At 44.7% G+C, this 21,910-nt stretch overlaps 1 protein-coding gene across 1 annotated transcript in view; it reads left to right on the top strand.

Moving 5' to 3' along the window:
- Positions 1-21,910, top strand: part of CLCN5 (chloride voltage-gated channel 5) — a 94,884-nt gene that overhangs the window by 29,734 nt on the left and 43,240 nt on the right. The window contains exon 2 of the mRNA XM_036740194.1: positions 700-764. The gene's annotated coding sequence lies outside the window, so the exon portion shown is untranslated. The remainder of the gene's footprint in view (positions 1-699; positions 765-21,910) is intronic.

Below are 21,910 nucleotides of genomic sequence, written 5' to 3'. Positions count from 1 at the left end.
CATTCTTTTGCTGTGGTAACCTAGGTAACTGTAGTAAACTTGTCTTTTCTTGCTGCAGTGGGGGCAGGATGAGGGAGGAGACTTTTAGCCCCCTGGAAGGGCCCTTTGGGTTGGGTTTTTTGTTGATCTTTGGGGGAGAGGGGCCAAGCACAGCTAAGATAGCACCCTCTCTGGGTGATCTCGGGGCTCTGGGAAAGGGCAAGCTTGACAACTCCTGGCAAGAGGAGAGGCTGAGGAGGGAGGGAGGCTTATTGAAACTGGCCCAAGGATCCACAGATTTCCTTTAGCTTAATCCTAAAGCCTAAATAAACCCCCTGAACCTAGCCCTAAAGGGGTGGGGGTTGGGAGTTGGGCTTCAGGTAAAAGGCGCCTCCTGGGCTGGAGAAAGGGAAAGAGCCCTAGCTAATCCAGAGCTTTGGTTGCATTGTGTTGTGGGTAGCAGGGGTAGGGACAGCAGAACCAGGACAGACCCCAGAAGGGGAATGCTTCTTTTCTCCAATGATCTCCAAGGGCCATTTCTGCTCCCCAAGTCAATCATTCTTCACCTTTTGGTCAAGGGCTCGTTCTCCCATACCTCTCCATACTTCTTTGGAAATGGTGAAAAAAGCCAAGCTTATCTTCGGCCTTTTGACCTCCCTAGGCAGCTCGGCCTCAGATCCAGCCAAGCACCTCCTAATTGAGCCTTTCCCTTCTTTCCAGGAGTTCAGCGTCTTCATGCTACCCACTGATTATTCAGAGACGCCCCAGGACTGCTGACTCCCAAGGTAAGTGAATGGAGAGAGAGGCCGGTCAGCTGCAGTCTGTTGACTGTGGGTTGGCCACGGCCAAGCTGGGGGCAGCAAACAGCTGTGAAGCTTCGGGGCGGTGGGCTTGGTGGACAGCTAAGCTAGTGGGAGCTGTGCGGATCCACCGATATCTTTGCAAATCGTGCTCATTGCCATTGTAATGGTGCTGAGGGACCCCGACGCTGCTGAAGCTTCCGTGGTTCTCATGGGAATTTGGGTGTATAATGGGACAAGGACTTTTCTAAGGCGCTCCCAGGTGAAGAAGCTCCCTTCACCACTGCACTTTGTCACCTTCGTTGTCTGGGGCACTGTCCACGGTTTTACACACACACACACACACTCACACACACTCACACACACTCACTCAGACTCTCCCGCTCCCTCTCCCTCAACTTCCCTCAACCTCCCTCCCCTTCCTTTATTCTTGCGGTATAATTGAGTTAGATGCCATAGAGTAGGTGGCCAGAAAGTTTTATAAAGGCCGCTGGGACGTTTTGCATCCAAAGGGAGTGTTAATCTGCTAATCTCTCCTTCCTTACAATGGAGCCCAGCCCTACTAGGTCACTGTTTGGGCCTGATCGGCTTAGAATGAATGCAAATAACAATTGTTTCTGTTTTGGCCAGACACCCTAAGGGTCTTCCCCTCCCAGATCTAGTTTTGGAAGAGGCCCTTCTTTGCCTCTTTTTTTTATTAAGCCTTAATCATTACATTAAAGACCTTAGCTTGAAAAGGCACAGCATCCTGGGCCACCTCCAGTCGTCCTGATCCATATCTGGCCACTGGCTCCAGATGGCTCCGGAGGAGAAAGTGAGGCTGGTGACTTTGCCCGGCCCTCCCTCGCTTAAATCCAATTCACTTGCATGTCATGGCATCCCCTCCCTGATGTCATGGTCCTCTTCCAGAATGAAGGACAAACAGAGAGAAAGAGAAAGAAATGATTGAGTACAATTTCTTGTCTGCCCACACAGGTCAAGTCAGCAAGCATCTATTCGGTGCTTACTGTGTGCCAGGTGCTGGGGATCCAAAGGAAGGCAAAAGACAGTTTCTGCCTTCAGGGAACTCCAAAGTCTAAAGGGGGAGACATATAAGCTAGACACAGGATGTGTTGGAGGAACCCTCAGAAGGCAAACATCCGAGGAGACTTAGCCAGGCTTCCTGTGGAAGGTGTGGGGTTTAGACCAAGACCAAGTCAGGGGGCGGAGACTAGGAGGGAAGAGCATTCCAGGCCTAGGCAACAGCCTCTGAAAAGTTTCTCAATCACCACGTGAGAAGAATTGCCAGGAGGCCCTTGTCCCTGGGTCTCTAAGTACATGGAGGGAGTAAGGTGTGAGAAGCCTGGAAAGGGAAGAAGGGACCAGGTTGTGAAGGGCTTTAAAAGCGGGAGGAGTTTGCATTTGGGCCTGGGGGTGCTAGGGAGGCCCTAGTAGAAGAGTGAGTGATATGGTCATCCCTTCGCTTAAAGAAGTCCATGGCTGACTCGGAGAGCCTGGAGGCAGGCGGCTGTTGCAATAGTCCAGGTGCTAGATGGTGGGGGGTGGGGGTGGGGCTGCACTCAGGTGGTGGCTGTGTCAGAGAGAGGAGAGATGGAGGCAGATTTGTGAGATGGAATTTATGATGATTAATGGGTTGGGGCTAGGACAGGGGTGGGCACCCTGCAGCCTCGAGGTCACATGAGGTCTTCTAGAACCTTAAGTTTGGCTTTTTGACTGAATCCGAATTTTACAGAATAAATCTGCAGCGTTGAGGCCACAGGTTCCCCACCCCTAGGCAAGGATCTGGTCTGGGACACGTTCATTTTTATGTACTTAGGAACCTGGGAGAAGTCCTTTAAGGAGGGTGTGTGTTCTGGAGGGTGGGGGAGATGTTGATTGGATTAGCAGAGGATTTAGTTGGGGACTCGTTAGTGGGAAGCCTTGGTGGTGCCCTCGGGCATTTAGGCTTACCAGGTGTAGATGGGGGCCTTGGGGGTGGAATCTTGCCTTTGGCCTTTTCTTCTACCTGTCAATAACTCAATAACTTTTGTCTGGGCCTTGGGTTCCTCAGCTGGAGTATGGTTGGGTGGGTTGTGCTGGAACCACCATTTTTGGCCTGGGGGCTGTGGCCCTACTTGATATTTGGCTAACTGTTCTAATAGAATTTGCTTCCTTTCTAATCTTCTCTATCTTATTTTGTGCATTTAAGAAGATGATTCTGGACGAACTGCCACAGGGGGCCATGGTGCCCCCAAAGTGAAGAAGTTCTCCCCTTGAGGGCATTTGAGGCTCCTGCCTCCTCAGAGGCTGTGGTTACTTGTTTCATGGATTCCTTGCCAATGAACCTCAGGGGCAGGGACGATCCTGCTTTCCTGTCTTTTTTCCCCCTCCTCTTGTCTGTACAGAGTAGATGCTGTGTAAAGACTATGTGATTTCTGAAATCATCGCTCACATTCCTCTAACACTTTGAGGTGTTCAAGCCCTTTTACCATAGCAGAGCTGGGCTTCCTCGTTCCCTCTTAGCTTCAGGGGATTATTAGATTATTAAAGATGAATTGGAGCCAATGGAGAGAGAATGTGCCTTGTGGTCAGTTTAAAAGGCACCCAGTGGAGTCTTTTGGAGGCTCCTACTGAGTTCCAAGTGGAGGGGCAGTGGTTACTCCGGCCACTTTCTGGGCTGAGGACAGGCCGAGGGACAGCTTCCTGCCCCCTGACCTCCTGGGAGTCCTTCCCTTTGGCTGTTCCTGCCATGTCCTGGGCTTCTAACTCTGCACAGTCACCTTGGACACCATCTCCTTCTCTGCCCAAAGTCCTTCCCAGGGCTAGCTGATCAATCAGTGATCCAGCTGATTGCACCAAGTCAGCTGCCTGGCCTGCCCCGCCCACCCAAGGCCCTCAGGCAATGGTTTTGTTTTCTCCTTCCCAGGCCCCAGTGTTCTTTGAGAGATGTAGTATCATGACAGCCCAGGTATTCCAAGAGTCAGTCTGTAGTCCCAGAGTTCAGAACTTCTTTTCTGTTCTTAGTGGCCACAGTAGGAGCTGGGAGCCTTTGAGGAAATAGGGGGAAATGTGTTGGGTGACATGAAACAAGGATTGACAAAAACTTTCTCAGGATTCGAATTTGAGTTGACTAAAAAGGGTCTGGGCAAGTCACTTAACCTCTGAACCTCTGAGAGTTCCAGACAGCTCTCAAAGACTGGAAATTCCCGAAAAGGTGCCCCCTTTCCTTGGTAAAGAGAATTTCGACCTTGGAGTGCCTTCCGCCTGTGAAGTCATAGGTCTTGACACCCCCAGCCCAGTCATCATCATTGGAATTCATTTGGCAATCTGATTGTTCTTCAAAAGTTGACTGGGCTCCTTTGTGATAGAATGAATTCCTTGGCACTGGCAATATGCCAGCAGAGGCCAGCAGTACTATCTAGTACTGCAGGAAGGTGGCTAAGGTGCCCTCTGAGATGCTATGGCTCCCTATTCTTGTCAGCATCACACTGTTCATCTGCAGCTTCTAAAAGGCTTGTGTTCCCAAATTGTGATTTGAAGTAGGTTGTTTGGGAAGAGCTTGTCTGAATGTCTAGTGTCATTATATGTGTCATTAGCTGCCCTGTCCACACAGCTCCTCAAAGCATCTTTTGCACCCTTTAACAGCCATACTTGAGAATGGGCACATCCTACAACTTCTCCATCTCCTCAAAGTAGGACCCTCAATCCCATTTTCCCTCTGTAACCTAGTTCTGGCCCCTCCAGCAATCTTCCTGAACAAGTTCTCTGCCCTCATTGTGACAACCCCCCCCATTCTATCAACCCCTCTCTTACACCTTTTTTTGCTTCTGTTCCTGAGCTGTTAAGAATAGATTTTTAAAGTTTTTGAGGCCTTTTGTTTTGATGCCACCATCATTTGCCCATATTCTCTCTGTCCACAGCCATCCCTTATAACTAAAGGCTGCAATGACTGAGGCTGGCATGTGCTGAAGCCCTCTTCCGAAAGGGTTAAGAGGACAAGAGCCTTTTCATTATCTCATTCTCCAGGCCTGAAATTAGTTATGACAGAATTCAACTTCCTCTTCTGATTATATTTGGATTCATTATTATAGTTATTTCAATCAATCAGTAAACATTTTTTTAGGAACACACTACATGCCAGGCATTGTGCTAAGTACTGGGGATACTAATAGAGGCAAAAGACAATCTCTCTCCTCAGGGAGTTTACAATCTAATGGAAGGGACAACATGCAAACAAATATATACAAAGCAAGCTCTAGACAGTAGAAAAAGGAAATGATTAACAAAGGGAAGGCACTGGAATGAAGAGGGGTTGGAGTAGTATTCCTGTAGGAAGTGGGATTTTAGTTGGGTCTTAAAGGAAGCCAGGGAGGTCAGTAGTGGGAGTAGAGGAGGGAGAGCGGAATGTCCAGGGCCGAGATGGGTGTCTTGTTTATGGAACATCCATGAGGTCCGTGTCACTGGATTAAAGAGTACATGTAGGGGAGTAAGGTGTAAGAAGACTAGAAAGGCAGGAGGGGGCTAGGTCATGAAGGGTTTTGAATGCCAAATAGTGACCATTTTGTATTTGATCCTGAAGGTAATAGAGAGCCACTGCAGGTTTTGAGGAAGAGGGGTGACATGATCAGATTTATGCTTTAGTGAAATCACTTTGGTGGCAGAATGGAGGATGAATTGGAGTGGGGAGAGACTTGAGGCAGGTAAACTCACCTGCAGCTATTGCAGTAGTCCAGTCATGAGGAGATGAGGGCCTGCACCAGGATGGGGGCAGTGTCAGAGGAGAAAAGGGGGAGTATCCAAGAGGTGCTGCACAGTTGCAATCAGCAGGCCTTGGCAACAGATTGGATGGATGTGTGGGGTGAGAGAGAGAGAGTAAGGAGTTAAGGATAATTCCTAGGTTGCAAGTCTGGGGGACTAGAAGGATGTTGGTGCTGTAGGTAGGCTATAAAATTAAAGTAAGAGAGAGTTTTGTTTTGTGAAACACATATTTCACCTTAAACTCATAGGCAACACCCTTGTGCATTACATAAAAACTGTGAGAAATGAGTCGCTTCCTCAACAGCCTGTGTCTGTCAATATTAAGGTGCTACCATGAACTGCAGTGGACCAAATTCACCTAGGGAATAAACGTTCTTCTCCTTATAATTATATTTGGATCCTTTATTGTAGTTATGGTAATCAATAAGCATTAAATACCTGCTATGTGCTAGGCACAGGTAGGAGAGGGGGAAGGGTTTGAGGGAAGTGTACTTGGTACATTTTCTTGGCTCTGCTTATTTGGCTCTGCATCAGTTAGTATGAGTCTTCTCATGGTTCTCTGAAAGTTCTCAGTTGTCATTTCTTATAGTGTAAGAGTATCCCATTACATTCAGATTCCACAAATTGTTGATGCTTCCAAGGTGATGGGCAGCCCCATTGTTTACAGCTTTTTGCTACCACAAAAAGTTCTACTTTGAATTTTGGGGCAGCATAAGTGGGCTTTTTCTGATTTGGATCCCCTTGAGCTAGCTATTTGTTCAGTAATAGTGAGATCAGTGCATCAAACAAAACTTATGAATGGTTTTGTGAATAATTTTCCATCATCTTGAATGGTTTCTAAAACAATTGGAACAACTCACTGATCCTACTGCACTATAGGAAGATAGCTGTCTGTTATTATCTTTGCCAATTCAAGGTGAAATCCGCAGTTTTTAGGATTTACATTTCTCTTCTTCTGAGTCCTTGGAAGCATTCTTTCCTATGGTTAATGATAGTTCATTATTGAACTACTGGGGAGTGATTCTTGGTCATATTTGTATCAATTTCCTATTTATCTTGTATATTAGACTTGTATTAAGGATATATCATGTAAAGATTATTTCCCCCCCCGCTGTGCAATTTCCCTTTTTATCCTAGCTGCATTGATTTTGTTGGGGAAAAGCTTTCTAAAAATTTTTTTGTAATTAAAATAGCTTCTTTTACCTTTGTGATCACCTCTATCCTTTGGTTAAGAATTTTCCACCTAGCCATAGTTGTAAAAGGTACCTTTTTTCAATATCCTCTAATTTAAAAAAAAAATTTTATTTTGGTCATTTGGTGCTTATTTTATGGTATATAGTAGAAAATGCTAGTCTAACCCCATTTTCTGCCAACCCGCTTTGTGACAGTTCTCATTTAGAAGGGAGCCCTTCCCCCAGGAGTTTGTGTTCTTGAATTTATCAAACACTGTCGTGCTGTTCTGCCTATAGACATTTCTGCTTTTTAACCAGTACCAGGGAATTTTGATGATTCTTGCCTTAAAGGCTAATTTGACCTCTGGTATGGCTATGCTGCCTTCGTTCCTGCTTCTCCCCTCCCCCATTATTTCCCTTGTAATTTCTAGGGTTATAGATTTAGATTTCCAAGGAACATTAGAGGTCACCTAGCCCAGAGATGGACAAATGGAGGGCCAAAGCAAGTGAAATGCCATGACCCCAGTCACAGTCCCCAGTCATCAGTGGCAGAGCCAGGATTCAAGCCAAGGCCCCTGATTCCACTGCCACATGTGCTTCTAGAGCTTTTATTTCCCAGGTGAATTTGGCCCACTACAGTTCGTGGTGGCACAGGCTTTGCCTTGGTACCCTAATATTGGTAGACATAGCCTGTTGAGGGAGCCTCACCTAGAATTCCTCACCTTGTTTTTATGACGTGCCAGGGTGTTGCTGGTGAGCTTAAGGTGTAGGATATGTGTTTCACAAAACAAAGCTGTCTCCCTCACTTTAATAATTTTAAAGCATACCCAGCACCTCCCTTTAGGGGGTACAGTTGGGGGAGTGATAGTGGTATTAAAGTTCCAGACTCTATGGAAAGTGCTGGATTTAGGGTCCAGCGATCTGGTGCCCTGGGTCTACCACCTGCCCAAGGTAGCTTTGTTTCCTTTTGTGGACAGTGGGCACGAGAGTTGCTTTACTATTTCTTCCAGGGCTAGAATGGTCAAATAAGACTCTGGGCAGAATGCTGTGGTATCGTAAGCCACTATTCTGCTCTCATCTTCTGACAGCTCCCCTGTGGACCGTGCCTGTGGGGCCCAAGCTTAAGTGAGGGCTTACTCTGGGCCTTTATTATCAGAAGACCTCTTGAGACTGGTTGGGAGAAGCCCATCACCAGGGTGGCCCAGTGATGTGCTGGGTGGGGTTTTTGGCCACAGTCACTCTGGAAGACTGTTTACCCTGGCCAGAGAAGGGTGGGGATCAGCATCGGTGGAGGGAATGTCAACACCGATAAAACCCTGGCTCTTTGTTGGGCATCACTGACTTGGACTAGCTGTTATGGGGTGGCCCAGTCCACATGGTGTTCACTCTGGCAATCAGACATTTGCTTGTAGGTTCCTAGGATTCCAATTCCCAGCCCCCTCATTTGACAGATGAGGAAACTTGAGTGTTTGGTTTCAGTGCCAGCTGGCTCCCAGCAGTCCCATTTACTCATCCGCACCCGCAAGGCCAGTCCCCGTGCCTTAATGTCATCTGAACACATAGGCAGCACGAGCTGGGGCCCTCTTCTCCTAAGTAACCTAGTTCTCTTTGAGGCCTGAAGGATGGTGTGTCACTTGCTGGTGAGTTTCTTTGACTTTCTTGCACAACCTCAATAGTAGCTCCTTGACGATCTGGCATTTATGGGCGTGTGTACTGTGAAGTGTAAATAATAACCCATTTGCAAAAGGTGTTTGGGCTGGTGAATTAAGCCTTTGACTTGTCTTGTTTGCTTGAGGGCCCTGCCTCCATCTGCCTGGCAGCAGGAATTCTGAAAACTCTTCAAATCTATGGGGTCTTTCAATTCGTTAAAAAAAACCCCCCACCACCCCAGGTGTTTTAGAGCTACATTTAGCCACGGTTAGCAGTCAATTTAGGAACCCCCTTGATACAGCTTGCTAATTGTGGTGCCAGAGAAGCTCGAAAGGATCTATTCTCCGCTACAATTTTTTTTTTCTGCCTCCCAACTTCCCCATCTCTTCACTTTTTCTCCTGTTCCTGTTTTCTTTAAACTTTCAGAAGATGAATTCAGACTTAAAATTGTTATACGTGGTCCTGCCCTAGGATTAGGCACAAACCTCATAAAGTCAGGTTGGGAAACATGCCCATTTTTTTCTTAAAGGCACTGTGTGGTTTGCATTTTTGAATCAGTGCCCACAGTAAGGTTCTCTCCAGGTGCGAAGTATTAGGATGGTGTCTTGAGACCTTGGGGAAACGCTGAACGCAAAAACTCTTCTGGCCTGTGTCAGTCCTGGTGAGTGATGGGGTGGCAGTGGCTCCGTGGCCCCCATCAACCCAACCCCAAAAGGGCCTCTCTGATCATCGGTGTCTCTGTCAGTGATTCAAATATTGAAAGTGAATCTCCTATTTACAGTCATAGATTTAGCACTAGAAAGAGACTGACTGAAAGGTCTAATGATCTCATTTTATAGGGAAGAAATGGAGACCCAGAGGGGTCCTCCCCGGCTCAGCTTGCAGAACCAATGGTTTCTTTATTTGTAGAAAAGAAGCTGCCAGATTAATCTTTAGCTGTTTGCTAGTTTATAAAGTGCTTCATCTCATTTGACCCTCCCAACAGTCCTGTGAGGAAGTGACTACCAGGCATTATATCATTGTTCCTATTTTGCAGACAGAAAGCCGAGGTAAAGGGAAGTTAAGTGACTTGCCCAAGATCACACAGCTACTAAGTGTCAGTGGAGGCATTTGAACCCAGGTCTTCTAGTTCCAAATCCATTGTTCTTTTCAAACGACCTTGATCAGCAGAAACTGGAGTCATTTGAATCATTTCAGAGCATCCCAGGATGTCAGAGCTAGAAGGGAGGCTATCATTTGACAAATTTGACAGTCATCTTACAAATGAGAAAACTGAGGCCCTCCCCAAAGGTTAGGCACAAAATCAGATGGTAATTAGGTGGCTCCAAATCCAGCCTCTTTGCACTGTAGCACAGCTGCCTGATCCAACCCCCTCATCTTACAGATGAGGAAACTGAGGCCCATGCCTAGGTCACAGAGGTAGGCAATAACTGAGCTGGGATTCAAACCCTTGCCCCTCTCTCTGACTCCATGTAGAATGCTCTTCCCACTGCATCAAAGCTTTTCTAAAGTCTAAGATGGCAAACAAAATGATTGTTAATGAAATGTTTAATTCATGCTGATTAGCATAGGCTGTTTAGCTTGAGGTTTAATTACTTACTGGCGCCCTGACTTTCGGGCTAAGTATTAATTCATGGAAGTCTTTCCCCATTTCTTCGGATTGTTCATTCTCTTCATTCCTTATGGCACAGGAGGATTCCATTACATTCATATACCATAATTGAGTCAGCTACTCCCCAGACGTTGGCCACATGGTTTTCTAGTGCGGGAATATTTTATATACCAACAGGTATTTTTGTCTGTTGATGGTATCCTGGGATCTAGGCCTCACACAGGGCTCTCTGGGCCAGAGGGGCCAGCCATTTTTAGCGTTCTTATTTTCTTGTCGTTTTTATGTAAGTCTTGTGTGTCTTGGCAGGTCTACTAACTCTTAGATTGTTGAATACGTTTGGTTATTTCATATCAAATTTTCTTTTGAAAAAGGGAATATATCAGCACACTGATGATTTTTGTGGGTTAATAATTGTATTAGGCACCAAAAAATTATTTTAGCCTCTACTTTGCCACTGCCTCTTTCGTTCCCTTTTCCTTCTCCCGAGTGTAGAAACGTTGGCCCCGGCAGGCTCTCCCAGAATAATGCCGCTAGTTATGGCATCCTGGCTTCACCCCTGTTTTTATTGGAAAGGCTTCTAATGTTTCTCAATTACAAGTAACGTGAGCTCCTGGTTTCAGTTACATTTTTCCTTCACTATGTGAGAGAGGGTTCTATTTCTCGGCTATAGTGTTTTTAACATAGATGAGTATTTGTATTTTATCGGAGGCTTTTTCTGCAACCATTGATACGAGCATGTGTTTTTAATTGCTTTTGTTGCTGATATGATTTAGTATATTCATTGTTTTCCTATGAAACTACCCTCACATGCCTGGTATAAATTCTGCTTGGCCATAATGAATACATTTGGCAGGAAGGGTGGGGGGAAGGTCTGTGAGGGAGTGCATGGCTGAAGTCTATTTTCCAGCACTTAATATTTTTTGCATCTATATTCCTTACTGATACAGGTTTGGAATTTTTTTTCTGTGCCTTATTCTTCCCAGGCTAGGTCTTAGGATTGTATTTGTCTTGTAGAATAAATGAATAGAATGTTTTCTTTGCCTATTTTTCAAAATAGTTTCTATAGCATAGGGATTCTTTGTTCTTTACATTTTTGATAGAATTCACTTGTGAAACATCTAATCTCAGGGGTTGGTTTTTTTCTCCAGTGGCAGTTCATTTGTAGCCTGGTGAGTTTCCCTTTCTAAGGTTCCCTATTTCCTGTTGGACTGAGTTGAATATTTTATATTACTGTAGATATTCATCCATTACACGGATATTTTCAGTTTTGCTAATGTGCTTTGTTTGCTCTTTGGTGATTCAGTTAGCTGGCTGAAGAGTTAGTAACTTATTCATTGGTCCTGCCCTTTGTTAATTGTATTTTGTAGTTTTCAGTTTTGTTTATTTCACCTATTCAATTTTTATTCTTTTTCATCCTTGTTTTGGGTTCATCTGTTTTTAAATTGCCCTCTCCACTCATTAACCTTTGCTTTTTCTCTTTGGTTAATATTAACATTAATATACAGATGCCTTCGTGATCACTGCTTCTGCTGTGGCCCATACATTTTGATATGTTATAGCATTATTTGTTTTATATGTATATATGTGTATGCATGTATGCATACACATATATGTTATAGCATGTTATATAGCATATTACATGTCATTGTATCACATTCCACATGATGATATGAATATAGAACGGCCCTTTTCAAAGTGTTTATTTCTATGATTTTGTCCTTAGCCCTCCACATTATTTAGCAAATTGTTTTGGGGCTCTTTTGGTCAGTATCTTTTAATCAGCTTTCCGTGATTATTTTCATCACATTGTGATCTAGAAAGCAAATGTTTGACATTTCTGCTTCTCTGCGTTTATGGGTCTGTTCTTTATGCCCTAGAGCGTGACCAACGTTTGTGACAGTCCCGGGAGTGTTTGAAAAATCAATATGCTCGGGAACTCGGCAGGGCCATGTTTCTCCCTGAATTCACTGAGTGCAGTTTTGTTTGCATCCCCCCCTCCCCCAATCCAGGTCTCTGACTACTTTATTTATCTCTCTGTTTGACTTGTAAATTTTCTGAGAATGGAATATTAGTCTCCTCCTAGTGATTTCTTACTGCCTCGGCTTTTTTTTACTCCTTATTTATTTGCCAGGTTGTTTGTTGTATGCATATTTGGTGCTGATTGCATTTTGCTAGGTATGGGGTGGGCCTGGAAAGCAAGCTGCATTTAATGGAGTCTCTGGACTCACTCCTGCCCCAAGCCCTGCTGTCACTGAGTGACCCAGGTCTGTCACTTAACCTCTCCAGTCCTCAGTTTCCCTTATTTAGAAAATGCAGATAATACAGATAGAAATAATTTCGAATATACAGATGCTTCTGCTCCCTATGGCAATTGGTCAATGAACCTGTGCTAAGCAGCACCGAGGATACAGAAGCCAAAACGAAATGAGCCCTTTCCTCAAGGAGCTCATGTTTTGTGGCAACAGGGGCTTGGCCCCTTTTCTGGGTCATGGATTCCTCTTTTGGCAGTCTGTCTGGTGGGGTAGCCTCTGCTCAGAAGCAGGTTTAGAAATGAAGCATGAAAGAAAAGAGCCTGTCAGGAAACATTTTTAAGCGCCTACTATGTGCCAGCACCATGCTAAACACCAGGAATGCCGAGAAAGGTACAACATATTCCTGCTCTCAAGGAGTTCACAGTCTAACGGGAGAGACAATATCCAAACAACCATGGGCACATAAGCTAGAGACAGGCAACAGAGGGAAGGAAGAGAGTCTGGGAAAGGCTTCCTGTAAGAGGTGCCATTTCAGCTGGGCCTTGAAGGCAGCCAAGGAGGCCAGGAAACTGTAAGATTACAAAGAAAAAGAATTCTATTGAAATAAAGATGTAAACTTTCCCCCCAAATTAGTTCACAGACACCTTCTCCCCCAAAGTCTATCCGTAGACCCCAGGTTAAGCTCTCCTGTATTAGGGAAAATAGTGTGTGTGTGTGTGTGTGTCTGTGTCTGTGTCTGTGTATGTTTATAAAGGATATGTACAAAATATTCCCATTTTGGGTGGGGCAGTGATCAGGAACAGCCTGTCAGAGGACAGACATGGTGCTTATATTGATCCTTGAAGGAAGCTAAGGATTCTGAGAGGTAGAGAGGAAGAGGCATGGGGTGGGAGGGTTCAGTCATTTTCAGTGGTGTCCAACTTTTCATGATCTCTTTTGGGGATTTCTTGGCAGAGATAGTGGAGTGGTTTGCCATTTCTTTCTCCAGCTCATTTACAGATGAGGAAACTGAGGCAAACAATTAACTTGCCCAGGGTCACTCAGCTAGTAAGTCTCTGAGGCTGGATTTGAACTCAGGAAGCTGAGTCTTCCTGACTCCAGGGCCAGCACTCTAACCACTGTACCATCTGGCTACCCCAGCCTGGGTTTACCCTTAGTGATATTTAAATATGACATGCTATTATTGTTATGGAGTCTTTAAGCCAAGATATAGTTTTCCTATTTCTCTTAATGTTTTCTACTGTAACTTTAGCTTTGGCTTTGGCTAAACCAGGATACGTTATATTCCAGTCTCTTGTTTTAAATTTGTTTGTTTTCTTACATTTGGATGTATTTCATATTGGCTATATGTTATTGGGGCTTGGTTTTTTTTTTTGCTAGGTACTGAAACTATTTTCCTTTTTTATGGAGAACGTTTAATGCAGTTAAATTCAGGGTCATAATTAAATCTAACTTTTCATCAGCCATGTATCTTATTATATAGTTTTCTCAGCACAAGTTACAATCAAGTTTGAGTCATTCTAAGGACCCAGTCCAAGAGTTTGTAGCACACATACACTCTCACCCACATCACTAAAAACAGTTCCTGAAATTCTACTTTTACTTATGTAAATTTTCCCACACTTCCCATCCTTCCTCCAATCCCAGATATGGGTATTATTTGGGATTGCCTGCTCTACCTTCTTGGAGATTCCCCGTTTCCTTAGTGTTTCCTTTCCCTGGATTTTGCCAATCAGGTATTAGTCATTATTTCCTTAATGTTTCTTTGATATCCCATTTTGCTAAGGAAGTAAATACTTTGAGTCATCATTTATTCTCTGGTCATTTACAGCAGCTTTATCCTAATGGTAGATTTGAATATCAGTGGCCCTTGCCTGGGCCTGTTTCCTTCAGTAGGAATGCCTGGAAGGCCTTTGAGTTAAAAACAAAAATACAAAGCTTTTTTTACTGCTTTGCTCAGTAGCTACTTTGGGGATGGATGAAGGTTGATCTCTTGCTTTTTATTATATTGCATTCCAGTTTCTTCTGTCTTTTCTTATCTTGGATGATAAATCTTGTATATTTTGAGATGGTGTTTTGGGGCATATGATTTGTGTCTTTCTGACCATTTGTGATATCTTCTCTCTTGCTGAAATTTTGGAGTTTGCTGAAATTTCTGAAGTTGAGATTCATTTACATAAGTGTCTTGTGAATTCTGTTGATTTGCGCTCTGTCTCTTCTTTTCAGTACTTCTGGGAAGTATTTCTTTCATGTGTAAAATTCTCCAAGGGGAAAAAAGGAGGAACATGAGTGAGGTAAGGGAACATATAACTCAGCTGTCTTGTAGATTGTAAGAGTATTTGAGAACTGTAGTTTGTCAGAAGTAAGGGATAAAGTGATTGATTTAGAAGTTATATATGCATTGAGATGATAGTTGGATGCAAGGGAAAAGATGAAGTTTCTGAGGGAGAAAGTATATATAGAGAAAACCCAGTGACCAAGGACTGAGTCTTCTTGTACATCCAGAGTTAAAAATTGGGGAATATAAAGAGGAGGAAGAGGTGCAGACAAGGATATAAGAAAGGAATTAGGGGTAGAGAAGTAAGAGGAGTGTCCAGACTGTGTGGTGGAAACTGAGAAAGTAGAGTGTCACAAAATAGGTGATCAGTAGCTCAAAAAGGATTGGAATTGTTTTCCCAAACTCTGTGACCTCTAGAGGCAATGCATTGGAGCTGTGCTACAACACTACGTACCTATGATGTACGATCTAATATAGTCCAGGTCTGTCTTACTGGAGGAGGCTGTGGCCATTGGGTAGCACCGCCTCATAGTGCAGTAAGGACGGCAGTCAAAGCTTACGTGTAATTCTCCTTAAGCATGGCTCCCAGACAGAACTTATACATGGTTGTGCTGCTTCATCTTAGTAACAATTCATCTACCCCAAAGGATCTGTAGGGTTGTGGTTTGTTTTTTTCCCCCTTTTCCACTTCTGTTCCCTTGGGCAGCAACTAAGATGTAAAGATCTTTATTCATTTGCTCTTCGTTTGCTCAGGCAGTCAAGGACGAGACTAGGAATAGAATCCCATTCCCCTGCTTGCTTTGCTGGTGCTGTGGTTAGCCTTGAATTTCCATCCACCATCCCCCCCCCCACTCTAACAGAAGGCTTTGCTGTTAGTCCCCATTAGTCTACACCAGAGCTATTCTGTCAGACGAAACTTCCAGCTGCCCCTTGCCATTCTCGAATTAAGGAAGAAGGTGTAGTGGTATTCGTCATGGTTGGTAGTCACCACACCTATGGCTGTTGGTTAGTCGTGGCACCAGCCTGAAGGACAAGTCTGCCTCGTTCAACACAACACGCCCTAAAATGTCTCCCTGAATTAGTCAATGGCCCCATTCATGTTTCATTGCCAAGTAAAGGGGGAGGAGACATTTTTAGTGGTTGTTTTTAATGTTTTTATTCCCCTTAAAATGACTTTGCCTTATAAAAAGAGGATGAAAATAGTGTACTTCACTTGTAAGTCATTATATATTCAGCAAAGGTTTCTTAAGCACCAACTGTGTGCTAGGCACTCTGCCCTATGAACAGACCCTGAAGCAGCTCAGACTGGGGAGAGAAAAGGCAGGGCCACAACCAAGTCTAATAGGAGGCCAGGTAGCTCAGTGGTGTGGGCATTCAGAGAAAGGGAACAGCTTCTTGGCCAGGGTGATTAGAAGAGACTCTGCCTACACTTGGGTAAACTAATCTGCCCCAGATGAGATGAGGATTTGAGATAGAAACTTGTTCATTTAAAATTAGTGTCCTGAGTTAGAAAGAACATTGTATTTATGTCCCTCTATTGAAAGAGGTATTCATTTTCACTTAAACATTTGGAGCTGAGGAAAAAATCACTTGTGGCCTGACTCCGGAGCTCAGGCAGTTGGGAAATTCAGGAAGCTATTAGAGTTTCATGTTCGAACACTAACACAGGAAAGGCTGCTTGCCAGTAAAGTCCCCAGGCCTCAGTTTCCTTATCCATAACAGGAGGTCATTGGACCAGATTAGTGTTTCCCACACTGCTCTTGGAGAACCTCAGTGTGTGATGGGGGGTGAATAGGAGCTCTGTGAGACTTTGAGGGCTAGCTATATTTGTCTGGAAATTTCTTGGTATGGAACTAGGCTTGCGTGGTGGGTAGCATGGACATCTCAGGGAGGGCAAAAAAAAATCAGCAATCTCTAGGGGGAAAAACAGAAAAAAAGGTTGTTTTCATTCTAACATTAACAAACATCAACTAAAACAAACACTTCCATACCCTCAGGAGGGCAGAGAAGGGCAGCCCTGTGGCTCTCTGGGCTCTGCTAGGGACTGCTTATGTGCTATCCTCCCCTCCCCTCCCCTTCCCTGTGGCACTTGGTCACTGCATTGATCAGAGTTCTTGTGTTTCCTGTGGTGGTGTTACTGAAATTGTTCTCCCAGTTCTGCTCACTTCACTTGTGTCAATTCCTCAAGCTTTCCCAGGGTTCTCAGAAACCAGCCCTTTCATCATCTTATGTTGCAATACTATTCCATTACATCCTTATGCCCTCATTCGTTCAGCTATTCCCCAGTCGATGGGCACACCCCTTAGTTTTTGGTTCTTTGCCTCGACAAAAAAAGAAGTGCTCCAAGTGCTTTTGCACATCTGGGGCCTTTTCCTGTTTCTTTGATCTCTTTGGGGTCTAGACCTCCCAGGGCTCTGACTGGATAAAAGGATATGTACAGCTTTGTGGCAATCAGAACTGGGTATGGTATGTCAGGTGAGATTCGGCCAGCAGAGTTCGGGGGATCATCGTTTTCCTTTTCCTAGACACTATGTTCCAATTAACGAAGGTAAAAATATTTGTTAGCTGATTTTGGGTGAAATTTCATGATTTCATGGAGGGGCAAATATTCTGGTGCTCTCTTTCACATTCATGCCCCTGCCCTCCTAATTCAGGCCCGTTTTACTCACAACTGCCTTCACTTAACAGCTTCCTAAGGGTCTCCCAACTCCATCTCCCTTTTCTCTCATCCATCAGCCTTACCATTGCCAGATTAATCTTCCCCAAACATTTTCATCATGCTGCTCCTTTGTTCAGTCCATCCTCCATTGGTTTCCCATTGTCTTATAAAATGAAGCCTGACAAAACCTTCTGTCCCAGTCAAATTGGTGTCCTTGTCCCCAGAAAAGGGCCTCTTCTTATCACCTTCGACTTGACTTCCAGAAATGCCCTTCCCCTCCTCTTCCTTTCTTCCCATTCAGGTCTCCTTCAGCTCAGATCCTTCCTCCATAAAGCTTTCCCAGCCACTGGGGCTCCTGCCTGGTGGAGTTCCTCGGGTATATGGTCTTCCCAACTAGATTATAACATTCTGCAGGGCAGGCACACACTCAACTATGGGGAAAAAGAAAACCTCAGAGATGAGGTTGGATTTGTGGACAACCATTATGCTTGTCAGTGTCACAGTGATTCGATTTCCTGTTTTCAAGGCCCAGTCATCTGGCCTACAAATTCTCCGTGTTATTGGCTCATTCTTCCCGTCCCTGTTGTAGCACTCACAAATGAGATCATCATGTGTAAAGCACAATACACACTAGCTGCTGTGATTTTTACATTTTAATTGTAATGTTATTGTCCTTTCCTTCCAGATACGTAGCTCATATCTGACTACCCAGTTCCCCACAGCAAACCTAATCCCCCTACTACATGACAGCCCTCCCTTCCAATACTTGAACATCCTCAGTTCCTTCTTAAGATACTCTTCTGGTACGATTTGAGACCTTTCATTACCCTGGTTACCTTCTGCTGGCTGTTCATTATCGGCCTTCCCAAAAATGTGGCCTGGCTATAGGGCAGAGGACAGATTACAGCCTCCCTAATTCTGGATAACCTGCCTTTTGCTGCAGCCTTAACTTCTTGGACTGCCATGTTATACTGAGCTTGTGGGCTACTGAGACCTCCAGACCTTTTTATGTCAACTCTGACTGAACCACTCATACTTGTGAAATTGATGTTTTGAACCCGATTGCAATGGAGTCCCTTTATCCCAACTATATTTCCTCCATTTGTATTTGGCTCAGCGTTCTAGCCTGTCAAGACTTTGGCATACCAACCCAGTCATCCACTGTGTTAACAAGCCATCCCTTCTAATTTTCTGTCTTCTGGAAATCTTTAAGAATGCCATTGGTGCCTTTAAACCACTGATTAAAAGCCTGTTAGCCCTGGGCAGATTCTGGGGCACTTCACTGGACACTGCTTACTTGTTAGGTCTGCCCATTCAGCCAGTTCTAAAACCACTTAATTATCCTATCATTTAGTCCACATCTCTCTGTCTTGTCTAGAGGATGACATGAGAGATTTTGTTCAATTATTTTGAAATCTAGGTAAATTGTATGTGTAGCATTACCCTGACCTATTTGTTTTAATCACTCTGTCAAACAAAATGAGTTTGGTCTGACGTGACTTTTTCTGGAGGAGGCTTTTTGTAACTGCCACTTCCTTTTCTGGAGGAGACCATGCCAGCTCTTCATGATCGCTACTTCCTTTTCTGGATGTTCACTAGCTATCCCTCTAATGATACATTCTAGAACTTTGCCAGACTCAATGTCTACAGCTTGCAGACTATACTCCCTTCCCTTAAACACAACGAAGACATCATTTTCCCTCCTTCAATCCTAATCCTGTTTGCTCTAATCATTCCCTGTGATCATTTTGTGCCAAAGGTGCCAGTATCTTTAGTCCCCAGGGATGGAGCTCCTCTGGGCCTACTGACTGAACACATTCACAGATAGCTTGTTATCTTAGTCACCTCGTATTAGCCCGCTTTGTTCCGTCCTTTCCAGTAGTACAAAGGTAATTTTTCCTTAGCAGAGAAAGCAGAAGCAGAAGCAAAACCATGTAGGAGGTTAATTATGATGGTCTAGGGCAGGCAAATTATGACCATTGGGCTACATCTCCCCTGCTGGCTCTTTTTGTACAGCTTGAGCTAAGCACGGTTTTTACATTTTTGAATAAAGTTTTATCGTATTTCAAAGTGTAAAAACCATCCTTAGCTCATAGGCTGTATACAAACAGGGAGGAGGCTCTGATTTGCTGACCCCTGGCCTAGGGAAGTAGTGATGTCAGCCTGAACTGGGATTGTGACCGTGTGAGTGAAGGAGACAGCTGAGAGACACCGTTGTGGAGAAATGATCAACAGACCTTGGCGACTGATGTGATATGGGAGGGGAGGGGGAGGAAAGCGCCAAGCAGAGGCAATCAGAGGATTGAGTACTTTTGGCAGAAAGAGCAAAGTTCCAAGAAGGGCGGGTTTGGGGGGAGATGCGGGTTCTGCTTTGGACGTGACGAGTATGAGATGTCTGGGCTTCATCCCAGTGGAGGATGGCCCATAGGCAGTTGGGAAGAAAGAGATGGGAGAATGTATAGAAAGGAGAAACAGAGCGAGTCTAGAAATGGACCTTGCTGTAGTGAGTGATCTCCCCCAAACTGTTTTCTGCTCTTGCTGAATAAGAAATCCCTCCCTCCATAGTTGGTGCTGCCAGGTTCATTAGCTCTTCTTCTAATCTTGCTTCTCTGGCCTTTTCTCTTGATCTCATCTTCTATTTTTTAGTTTGGATGACCTTTGCTTTATAACATGCTTTGAGAGCTGGTGATGCCAGTCATTCATTTTTCAAGTGTTCTTTCTTCCTTGAAATTCTTGCCCTTTTGTTCCTGCATGGAGATGTAGGTGGGACTTCCTCGATGGCTCTTGTGAAGCCTCTGGTCAGTGTCAGGCAGCCTTCCCTCTGCCCCTCAGCATGCACCAAATGAGCTCACCAAATGCAGGCTGACTACCTACAATAGAAATAGAGAGGGCGGTCTTGGTCCCTCACCCCACCCCACTGACTGGGGTACATCAGACGCTCCTTAGCAATGATTCGGTGATACCAGATGTGGCAGCTCTATGCCATTGATAGCTCTTTCTCACTCTGGCTGACTTGTTGGGCCTCCATTCCCTGGCCATTGTGCTTAGGGCTTGTAAGTTGCAATTCGAACATGACATTTTTCAGCAGCAAAAGTTAGACCTTGACTGGAAACAAACCTGGCTCAAATTAGTTTCCCAGATTACGTGAACGTGTCAGTTTTGTTCAACTAGAGGAAATACAGACCTTTGCATGTGTAGAGCTCAGCAGCATCCTGGAAACCCCTTGTGGACCTCGAAGTCCAGAAGGGAGAGCCTGCCTTGCTTCACATTTGGGACAGATGGAATTTTGTGGTGGCTTGCCAGTCACACACTTTCTGACTTAGAAGGGCCCTCCATGGCCATCTAGGAGTGAAAGGCTAAGGCCATTTCTTCCTTCATGGTGGGAATCATGGGTAGAGGGCTGACTTCAAACCTGTGTGACTTTGACTAAGTCACTTGCCCTGTCTGGGCCTCATTTTCCTCTCAGGGTTGTCCCCCCCACTCTAGATCCTATGGGAACAATCTTTGGGGACTAGACAGAACAAAGATCTTCTGGGCCCATAGAATTTATAACAGGAATGTCCTTCAGAAGTCCGGTAGTGCTTAAAACCCTTCAGCTTCGAGAAACATCCTGTACATTTTACAAATTCAGATATGAATTTCCTTCCTCAATTTGATCCAGGGAGGACCTACTGAAGTTCTGCTTCTTTCATCTTAAAGGAACTCTTCCCCCACCCCAAATATAGAAGCGTCAAGCTTTTTGCTCAAAGGCAGTCAGACTGGCCATCTCATTACAAGCCAAGGTATATGTTGGTGAAATCTTCTAAATAGAAGCAGAATCCATTTTTAATGAGCTTGAAGGGAAATCACGTGTTGTAGCCAAACCTCATTAAAAAGGGAGCTTCTGTGCTCCACTGTCTAGGGGAAGAACACTGCAGCATTCAGTAATTTACTGCTTTGCCAATTTTCGAGAAGAATTTGGTGACACTGGATTAGATAAACATTGGATCTGAGTTGAAAGAGTTCTCAGAGGATCCCCATCTAGGCCCACCCACACATGATCAAAAGTCCTTCCACAGCCACTGCATTTTGGGGCCCCCTTAATGCACAGGGTGCCTGGGACCCAATCAGCACACTAGACAGTGTCCCTTCCTCCTGAGAGCTCATTTGGCAGGCCACCCTAGGGCTTAAGAGAGTAAGAGGAGCTGCTTTTTAAAGTCTTTTTTTTCCCCTTTCCTTGACATTGCAGAAAATTCATCTGATTCTTAAATTTGGGGGCTGGCTCAGAGATCTCAAGTCACTTTATCAAGCTCTATGCAAATAATTCAGATGAGGCTGAATACCAGGACTACAGTAAGGAGGATGCATGAGTTGCTATCTGGGGTCTGCACGTCAGCCTAGGAGAAGCCTGGAAGACCCTATGGAGGATGTGGCATTGGCTTTGGGCCTTGAAAGATGGCAGGATTACTTTTCTTTTTCTTTCTCTTGGGGGGAATGGGGAATTAGGGTTACGATTTCTTCTGGTCTGTATGGCTCAGTGTGGGAGTTAATATAAGTCTGTGTAAAATATGCTTCCTGCCATCACAGAGCTTATAATTTGGGATGGTAAAACCCAAATAATTGAAAATGATAGTTGCCGAGTAATATAAGTCCCTCTTTGGGGAAGTTTGACTTGGGGCAGTACTGACCAGCAGTTGAGGCCTTGACAGTTCAGTCGGTAGAGAGGAGGATGGGTGCAGACTAGACCTGGAGAATGATGTGAATTAAGGTGTGGAGGCAGGAGGTGGGAAGC

Source organism: Trichosurus vulpecula, chromosome X, assembly GCF_011100635.1.
Source record: "Trichosurus vulpecula isolate mTriVul1 chromosome X, mTriVul1.pri, whole genome shotgun sequence".
Classification (NCBI taxonomy): Eukaryota; Metazoa; Chordata; class Mammalia; order Diprotodontia; family Phalangeridae; genus Trichosurus; species Trichosurus vulpecula.
Note: the sequence above shows the minus strand (reverse complement) of the source record. Positions and strands in the feature narration are given on the sequence as shown.